The following is a 9,836-nucleotide window of genomic DNA, read 5'->3' as shown; positions in this document are numbered from 1 at the left end:
CTTGATCATGGATGAAGCACATAAATCGAAATATTCCATACATCCGGGATCAGATAAAATGTACAAGGATGTGAAAGAATTTTACTGGTGGCCAGGAATGAAAAAGGATATAGCCACATACGTCGGCAAGTGTACGACGTGTGCGAGAGTTAAGGCGGAACACCAGAAACCCTCGGGAATGCTACAACAGCCGGAAATTCCGGAATGGAAGTGGGAACAGATCACAATGGATTTTGTGACACATCTCCCCAAGACACCCCGAGGTCATGATGCGATTTGGGTAATCGTGGATCGGTTAACCAAATCGGCACATTTTATTCCAATTAGGAATACTTTTAACACTGAGAGACTTGCGCAAATTTATATAAATGAAATAGTGTCTCGTCATGGCATTCCCATCTCGATCATCTCCGATAGGGATAGCCATTTCACCTCCAAACTTTGGCAAGCTGTCCAAGAAGCATTGGGAACACGTATTGACCTAAGCACAGCTTACCACCCTCAGACCGATGGTCAGTCTGAGAGGACCATTCAAACTTTGGAGGATTTGCTTCGTGCCTGCGTACTGGACTTTAAGGGAAATTGGGATCAACATCTCCCACTCGTTGAATTTTCCTATAATAACAGTTACCATAGCAGTATAAAGGCAGCACCCTATGAAGCATTGTATGGGCGGAAGTGCCGATCACCACTTTGCTGGTCTGAAGTGGGTGACCCGCAGGTCATTAGATCGGATCTGGTCCAGGAGACGACCAGCAAGATTCTTGAAATTAAGAACAACCTAAAAGCCGCGCGGGACCGGCAGAAGAGTTATGCCGATACCCGTCGAAAACCGTTGTCATTTGAGAAGGGTGAAAAAGTATATTTGAAAGTATCACCCTGGAAAGGAGTGGTCAGGTTTGGAAAGGCGGGGAAGTTGGCCCCTAGATATATTGGACCATTCATTATTACTGCAAAGATCGGTCCGGTAGCTTACCGACTAGAACTGCCTGAGGAACTAAGTGCAGTTCATAACGTGTTTCATGTATCAAACTTGAAAAGATGTCTGTCGGATGAGACATCGGTGTTACCCTTAGAGGGTGTTCAAATAAGTGATAGGCTCAGCATTGTAGAGGAGCCTATAGAAATAGTAGACGGGAAAATCAAACAACTTAGACACAATAAGATCTCGTTGGTCAAGGTTAGATGGAATTCGCAACGAGGCCCAGAATTTACTTGGGAACGAAAGGACGAATTTCGGAAGAAATACCCCCACCTGTTTCCTCAAAAGGAAGTAGTTGTCGCGTAAAATTTCGAGGACGAAATTTTTATAACGGGGGGAGAATGTAACGATTCCGGCAAATCCAGGTATACCCTAGCCGGAATATACTATTTACATGTCATTTAATACTGATTATATGGGTTATAGTACGTTTAAACGAGTATATATGATTCATAGTACGAATCATACTCGATTATATAGTGAATCGTATTGGAATTACAATTAACCAATGAACGATTATTGAAACCCGAACGAATCGGGAATTTCATTATAGACGATGTATATAATGTTTAGTGATATTTACGAAGTATTAATGCTTCGGGATAGGTGAATTATAGCACAGAAAAAGGATTTCGATTTAATGGTACGTCGGTACGCTAAACGAAACCTTTAACACCAAACCAAGCAAGAGACGATCAATCAAGCCGAAAAAGATGCGTAATTATTAATAATATGATGTTTTAATGTCATGGGATAAGTTTTTTTAAAGTTTTTAAATCAGTTTTATATAAATTTTATTTTAACCCGAAAAACAACCATTTTAGGCTCGTTTTAAGCCGAATTACGAGTTTAAACGAGAAACGAACTGAACCAGATTATCCACAACACTATCCAGATTGTGTAATCTAGATATGTGGCCATGGTTTGAGATGTGGGGCCCCCCACACCCCCTCACATGGCCGGCCATATGGTCAAACACACACACACTTCATATTTTTTTCTTTTACACCCAAAAACACAACAAATTCTCTCAAAATCTCTAACTCCTTCAAGGGTTCTTGCAAGATCATCCATTTCCTTTAAGTATTAACCAAGATTTTGAAGGTATAAACATGTTATAATACATGATCTTTGGTATTATTTACTTGGTTTGATTTGTTTTGCAAGAACAAAAAGGTTCCAAGTGACAAATGGGTGAAAACCCGAGATGGAACCGGTTCTTGTGTGATCAAAGGATGTATACAAGTTATACAAAGGATCTTGATCCAAGTAATTAGTTAAAAGTGTTTAGAATAGATTTTTACGGTTAGAATCTTTGTTTTTACATAAAAACCGACACTAGGAAAGAAATGGCTTGATTGTTGGTAAAGTTTGCTTGGTGTGGTGTTGTTGTGCTTGAAAGTGTTGTATCTAGCGGCTAGCAAAGGCTAGAAACCGAGATCCTTGCGATCAAAAGCTAGAAAACACAAGATAGTTCGGTTTTTGTGTGTTTATGAAAAATGGACAGATTGTTGTGTACTTAGAGTTGGGTCACGAAATTTCACAGAGATGATCTACACATGAAAATATGAGATCTGTGAAAATTTGGTAATTTTTGGATAAAAGATGAATATTTGGTGAATTTAATGCTCGGTTTTGGCCAAAAATAGTGAAAAATAGCTAAACATGATGAAAAATTCTGAAAAATTGCAGATAATCTTTTCATAACATATAAAAGTCACCCACAAAATTTCGGGTTCATTGGAGAAGTCTAAGTAGGCTTTTCGGTGAAACGAGTTCTAGGGCTTCTAGCTCGGTTTTGGGTGAAAAAGGCTTGAAATATGAGTTTTAAAATCTGGAAAAATTCCAGAAAGTTATGACGATGACAAGGATCATCCCAGAAAAATTTGGTATTTTTCTAAAGTGTTTTGAAATTTTTGACATATTTAGTATTTTATAAAGATTTAAAAATATGTAAAAATATGTAAAGTTACAAAAATAAATCTGGAAAATTTCCAGAAAGTTATGAGGATGATAAGGATCATCCCAGAAAAATTTGGTATTTTTCTAAAGTGTTTTGATATTTTTGACATATTTAGTATTTTATAAAGATTTAAAAATATGTAAAAATATGTAAAGTTACAAAAATAAATCTGGAAAATTTCCAGAAAGTTATGAGGATGATAAGGATCATCCCAGAAAAATTTGGTATTTTTCTAAAGTGTTTTGATATTTTTGACATATTTAGTATTTTATAAAGATTTAAAAATAGATAAATATATGTAAACTTACAAAAAATAAATCTGGAAAAATTCCAGAGAGTTATGAGAATGACAAGGATCATTCCAGAAAAATTTGGGATTTTTCTAAAGTATTTTGATATTTTTGATATTTTTAGTGTTTTTAATGAGATTTAAAAATAGGTAAATAAATGCAAATATAGGAAAATAAATCTGGAAAATTTTATAAAATTTTCTTTCTGTCAAAATAAGTTTTGAGTAAAATTTCAAGACCCGAGACTAAACGGGTAATTATTTGTGCTAAAATGAACATAAAAACAATTATTTAAAGCTTAAAACGTGTAAACCGGCAAAGTTCGCATAAGCGAGCTGACTGGTACACGAAAACTTTAAAATAGACTATTTTCATAAATCTAAGTAACTTAAGTAAAAATAAATCATCCGAAAATAATTCGGCTGATTTGGGTAATTTTACCCGATTTTACCGTTTTCGGCACCGAAAGACCGGAAACGGGCCCCACGGCCAAAACGGGGTGTCAAACCGAGCTATAATTTCATCACTTTAATTGACTATCAAACTCTAAGCAATGTCATAATCTGAGTCCTTAGAAGTGTCACGGGGTTAACATTGTCCCCGAATCGAGTACAGTACTGGGTTAACAGTGTTCCCAGATGTACCGATTTATACATATTTAAGTTATGAGAATTGTATAGTAATGGCTAGATATTATATTACAGATCCAGGCACGTAGCTGTTCCTTATATTACTCATCGACTCACCAAAGGTGAGTTTTCACGAGCCCCTTTTAATGAATTGTTTTAATTATATTTTCCCGGGGCGGAAAACATGTCTTATTTAAAGTATTTAAGTACATACCGATCGTATGGAAATACTTGTACATTTATATATATATGGACTGATGCATAGAATATATAAAATGTTTATAATGTGTTATTGTTCTGGGGTAACATAGTTCCCAGGGGTTATATTGTTCTGGGGTAACATAGTTCCCAGGGGTTATTATTGTTCTGGGGTAACATAGTTCCCAGGGGTTATATTATTCTGGGGTAACATAGTTCCCAGGGGTTGTTATTATTCTGGGGTAACATAGTTCCCAGGGGTTGTTATTGTTCTGGGGTAACATAGTTCCCAGGGGTTATTATTATTCTGGGGTAACATAGTTCCCAGGGGTTATTATTATTCTGGGGTAACATAGTTCCCAGGGGTTATTATTGTTCTGGGGTAACATAGTTCCCAGAAAGTTATTGGAAATGTTCTGGGGTAACTTAGTTCCCAGCATGATTATATGGTTAATAAATGATTATTAAAAATGATTTGTCAGTGTTTATTTAAATTAGTGAAACTCACCAACTATTCGTAGTTGACCCGTTTTCTTTACATGTTTTCTAGGTATGCCCAAGTTGGATTGATTGATGTTTGCTTAACTATCTGTGCTACCTGTTGGAAGCTTGCTGCTCTTTGTTTTGTAATGAATTTATTAATGTCTTATCGGTAAAATATGTGTGTAACACCTAGACAGTAATGAAACTCGCAACAATGTAATATATTATAAATTAATGTAGTGGTATTTTCTTTATAAGCAATGCTGTTGATATCAGATGTGTCTGTTGCATCCCGTGTACGTTTCCGCTGCGGTTACGGGGTGTTACATTTGGATACCAGGTCTCCACTGACAACTTTGTCGATGGCCTGTTTGTTTTGACTGGAATGTGCGTCAAAAAAAGTTTGTACTTGCAACCATACGCTCAGTCCATGGTGTGGGCATCTTCTCAGAAGACTTTTGTATCTCTCCCATGTTGCGTGTAACGAATCATCATCATCGGTCCGGAATCCAGTAATGTTGGCTTGGTATTTGGCAATGTTATTAGACGGAAAGTATTTGAGGAGAAATTGTTCAACCATCTAGTCCCAGTTGGTGATGGAACCAAAAGGAAGAGATTCTATCCAATCTAAGGCTTGACCCCTCAGAGAGAAAGGAAAGAGTTTGAGTCTGATCTGATCTTCTGAACAGTTTCGAATTTTAAAGGTTCCGCAGATTCGTAGGAATCGAGATATATGAGAAAGAGGGTCTTCGTCGAGGAGACCATGAAATTGAAATGAATTTTCCACCATATGAATGGTGCTTGATTTGATTTAGAAATGTTCAGTGATATCAGGTGGAGCCACTCTAGTGTCGTAGCCTTCGAGAGTTGGTCTGGCATACTGGCTCATGTTTTGTTCATTGTTATGCGCCAAACACCATGCGGCCAAAGAACAACTTGATTTCGGTGACCTCCGCATGGCCTTTCCACAAATGGGCAATCGACATTGTGGGTCCCCTACCGCAAGCGCCTGGGCGAGTAAAATTTTTGGTAGTGGCAGTAGACTATTTCACAAAATGGGTTGAAGCCAAGCCACTAGCAAAAATAACAGCCGAAGCGATGAAGCAGTTTATCTGGAGCCATATCATATGCCGTTTTGGCTTGCCCATGGAAATTGTGAGCGATAATGGCAAACAATTCACTGATAAGAAGATATCCAGCTGGCTCAAGGAATTGCGCATCAACCAAATTTTCACTTCAGTTTATCACCCTCAGGGGAATGGACAAGTGGAATGCGCGAACCAAAGCTTGTTAAATGGGCTGAAGAAAAGGTTGGAGGAAGAATCCCATTCTTGGGTCGAAGAGCTACCTAATGTCCTGTGGGCACACAGGACATTAAGCAAAACAAGCAATGGCGAATCCCCGTTCAGCCTAACCTATGGAACAGAGGCAATGATTCCAGCAGAAATTGGATGCCCATCCCATAGAGTGCTCATGATGAGCAAGATTGATAACGAGCGCGAAAGACGGTTGGATCTCAACTTACTTGAAGGGCGCAGAGAGGCAGCTATTATCAGTGAAGCCAAGTACAAGAAAAAACTGGAAAAATATTACAACCAGCGTGTGAAAGAATGCCACTTCAAGAAAAATGATTTTGTCCTTCGAAATAATGAAGCTAGCCGCGCGATACCCCCGGGAAAAATGTCCCCCAACTGGGAGGGACCTTATCAAATCTCAGAGGAATTGGGGAAAGGCGCATATGCTTTAAAAGATTTGAATGGAAAGAAGATCCCGCGCGCATGGAACGCGGCACAGCTTAGAAAATGTTTCATGTAAATGTCAAGTTTGTAATCAAGGCTTTTTAAGCCATTATGAATAATGATATGCGCTATCTTCTCTTAATGTGGATTCTATTACCTTGTGCATACATGTTTCACACTTCCCTTTATTAGTTTTGAGCAATATGACAACATTGTATTGACATCAAAATGAAATAAAACGAAGTAAAACATACATGCGCGAGCTTCAAGCTCAAACGCGTTAACGAGTCTTAACTCTAAAACGTCAGGGCCTTAGCCCAATAATGAGAGCCTTAGCTCAAATCACTCACAACATCCATCCTACATACTGCGCACCCTGACCATAAAAATACCTAAACACAACTAAGGCAAAGCAAATGCCAAAACATAGTTGTTAAGGTCTCAGGTCGAGGTCGCGCATGAAAATGTAATGGATATCTGAGTAACACATATTGACGCGTAAGGCTAAAAAACTCATAATTCCATAAACGCGCGATAACGTCGCGCAAAAGAGGAATAATGAAAGCGCCAAGACACGTGTCAACACAATCAAGATATGGCAAAATCACTTACAATATGACAAGGGTTAAGTATAATAAATTCCTTACAACCTTGTTCTTATTCCAACATGCAAGCATATCTTATATTCAACAAGCACACATGCGATATAAAGAGATGAATGGGGAATGCGCAAGATGCGAAGAAGGGAAAAACAGAATTTCATTCAGAAGCATTGAAATTTACAAGTTTACAAGATGAGATACAAATTACAAATAAAAATAAAAACATGAAGGGCTTCTCAAGTCTCCACGTTGACATTAGCCTCTTCATCATCCTCATCATCGCCCTCGGCATCTGGCGCAGCCTGCTCCTCTTCATCTCCAAACTGACCATAGTCAAGTTCTTCATCTTGAATGGAGTCTTCTACCATGACAGTGTCAGGAGCGGATCCTTTGGCCACGCCAGAGCCGCTAGCAACGCCAGCATTCTCCGCGCCATCGTCGCCGCCAGCCCCTTCGCACTCGTCAAGTAATTTCTTTAGCGCGCCGAGGTCGGGCTGGTCAGCAAGCGCGGATATCTGCAAATCATAAGCAAAAATATGAGTACAAAAAGACTTAGAAAATAAGTCAAGGCAATCTCATTAAGGTTAAAATACCTGCGCAAGGATGGGAATGGGAGTGTTCATGTACTTCTCCCCCATCGCGGTCATTTCCGCGCAGGCAGCATTGCTCTGATAAGGGTACTCGGATGGGTTTTTCTTCAACATGCCATATTCATAACCATCCGTGAACCCTTCAGCTCGGCCCACCAAGCGCGCGGCAGCGTTGCAATCCATCACCAGGGCCTGAAACTCGTTTGAGTATTTCATCGCGTAAGCGCAACGAGTCATGCCCTGTGAGATCAGCCATTGGCGATCCTGCGCGAGGCCAGCAACAGACGTCTCGAGGGCAGGAACCTGAGAGTTTAGTAACTCAACAATTTCCTTAGTCTTTGTTAGCTCCTCTTTGTCGGACGCTGCTGCCGCCAAGATTTCTTCTTTTTCCACACGCGCAGCATCAAGTGCTTCCTGGCTAGACGCTGCCGTCGCCAGGGCTTCATCTTTATCGGCCTGCGCGGCCGCCAGCTCCCTCTTCAGGCGCGCAACCTCACTCTCCAGTGATGATTTTTCAGTTATGGACTGGACAAGAGCTTGGTCACGAGCCTCCGCCTCAAGCTCCAACTCGCGCGCTCGGCGCGAGTATTTGGCCGCGTCCGCCTCCGCCGCCTGCAACTTCTCCCGCGCAGCCTGAAGCTCATGACCGCTCTTCACGAAGGCGCTGTTGGCGCTGGCTCTGTTCTCACTGAGCTCGGCTTGGAGCTTCTCAGCTCTCTCGCGAGCATCAGAAAGATGCCAAGCAGACACCTTAGCCTCTTGCTTGGCTTCCGCAAGAGCATCACGTACTTTTACGTAATCAGAGCGAAGCTCTTGGGAGGCAGCAAAGAAGGCCGACCCAGCAAACATATGTTCGTTGAGCAAGTCGTCGCGAGCGCGGCCCTCCTGGAACCTCCTTTCAGTTGGAGGCACAGCATGAGCCCAGAATTCCGCACACACACCCATGGACTGAAAGGTGCTGTCTTCAGTTATATTCCATCTCGGGCGGTAAATGTGATCGGATTCCTGCAAAAGCAAAGTAATTATCTAAGTTATCAAAACACTAAGATGGAAGTCCGCGCAGCGGAACAAAAAATAACCTATACCTGCGGGGATGAAGCAGAAAAGTCATCGCCAGCCCTACGAGAAGGCTCCGCCGCGAAACCTCGTGGCGCAGCAGGGCTGGCGCGGGCGCCCGCGGAGTCTTCAACTTCAAACTCCTCACCCTCCTCTGAAATAGGCCTCTTCTCCTGCGACCTAGAATCAAAATCGGTCTCGCGGGGAGGGCTGTGCGCAGGAGGAGGTGAGGGAGGTCTCGACACCGCCAAGTCAGCGCGCAAAACGGCCTCATGCTCCTTAGTGATGCCGATGAGGGGAGATTCATCGCTTGCAGGAGCAGGAGCAGAGCCAACGGCGCTGGGAACGGCGCCAGAAGTGCCGCCAGAACCTTGTGTACCAGCTACGGCTTCTATGAAAAAATCAACAACAAATGGTTCAGGACTTGATCTAAAAGAGTCAGAAAATAAGAGCGCAATACGTACCTTGGCGCAACTCCGTTCGCGCAGCAAACATCGCCATGAAGTCCATTCTACCCTTCTTTGAGGGTAAAACGGGGGACTTCGAAGCGACCTCCGGCGCAGCCTCGGCATCTTGTTGCGCTGTCGCCGGCTCTACAAACATTTGAGTAAGACAAGATTCAGTAGTAATCCTATAAGGATCGCGCTCATAGAAACATAAAGGATAAGCAAAGTTTACCTGTCGCGGGCGTTTCAGCCGCGCGAAGGGAGGAGGTAGTGGCACCATGCCTCAGATGGACAGGAGGTCTGCCCACTTTTTGAGGCAGGGAAGACAAGGAAACCTTGGTGGTAAACTCCTGGGTTTTCCCAAATCCTCCCGCCCGAGTAGGAGGATCCTGAACAAAAGGGGCAACATCTTTCTTCTGTTTCTTACTGGCCCCTGCGCCAGTTTTCCCCTTAGCCTTACGCTTTAGTTGGGGCGCCTCCTCCTCCTCCTCCTCTCCCGCGAGCTCCAGCTCGTAGTTCTCCAGCGCATCTACAATACACGCAACAGAAGTGTTAGCAAAATTTGGTATTATAAAGGAAAATGCATAAGTACAAAGGCTTACCAGGCGCATCGCTGTCGAAGACAAATCCCAGATCAACAGGGATGAACATGTCATCAAAGCGATCAGGGAAACCAACCTCCCCAGCGCCTAGCGCGACGGAGCCACCCTCCATGTGCTCATCATAGGCAGCATGGATATACTCCTTGGTGACTGCACAAAACAAGTCAAATGAGTTCAGCAAAAAGAATTATATTCGCGCAGAAGTAAAGCAATGAGATAAAACTTACATAACCCGTCGACTTGGATAACGGGCTCA

The sequence above is a fragment of the Bidens hawaiensis genome, unplaced genomic scaffold, assembly GCF_021521415.1.
Source record: "Bidens hawaiensis isolate Kalapana, Puna unplaced genomic scaffold, B.hawaiensis_p1.1 tig00024004_1, whole genome shotgun sequence".
NCBI lineage: Eukaryota > Viridiplantae > Streptophyta > Magnoliopsida > Asterales > Asteraceae > Bidens > Bidens hawaiensis.
Note: the sequence above shows the minus strand (reverse complement) of the source record.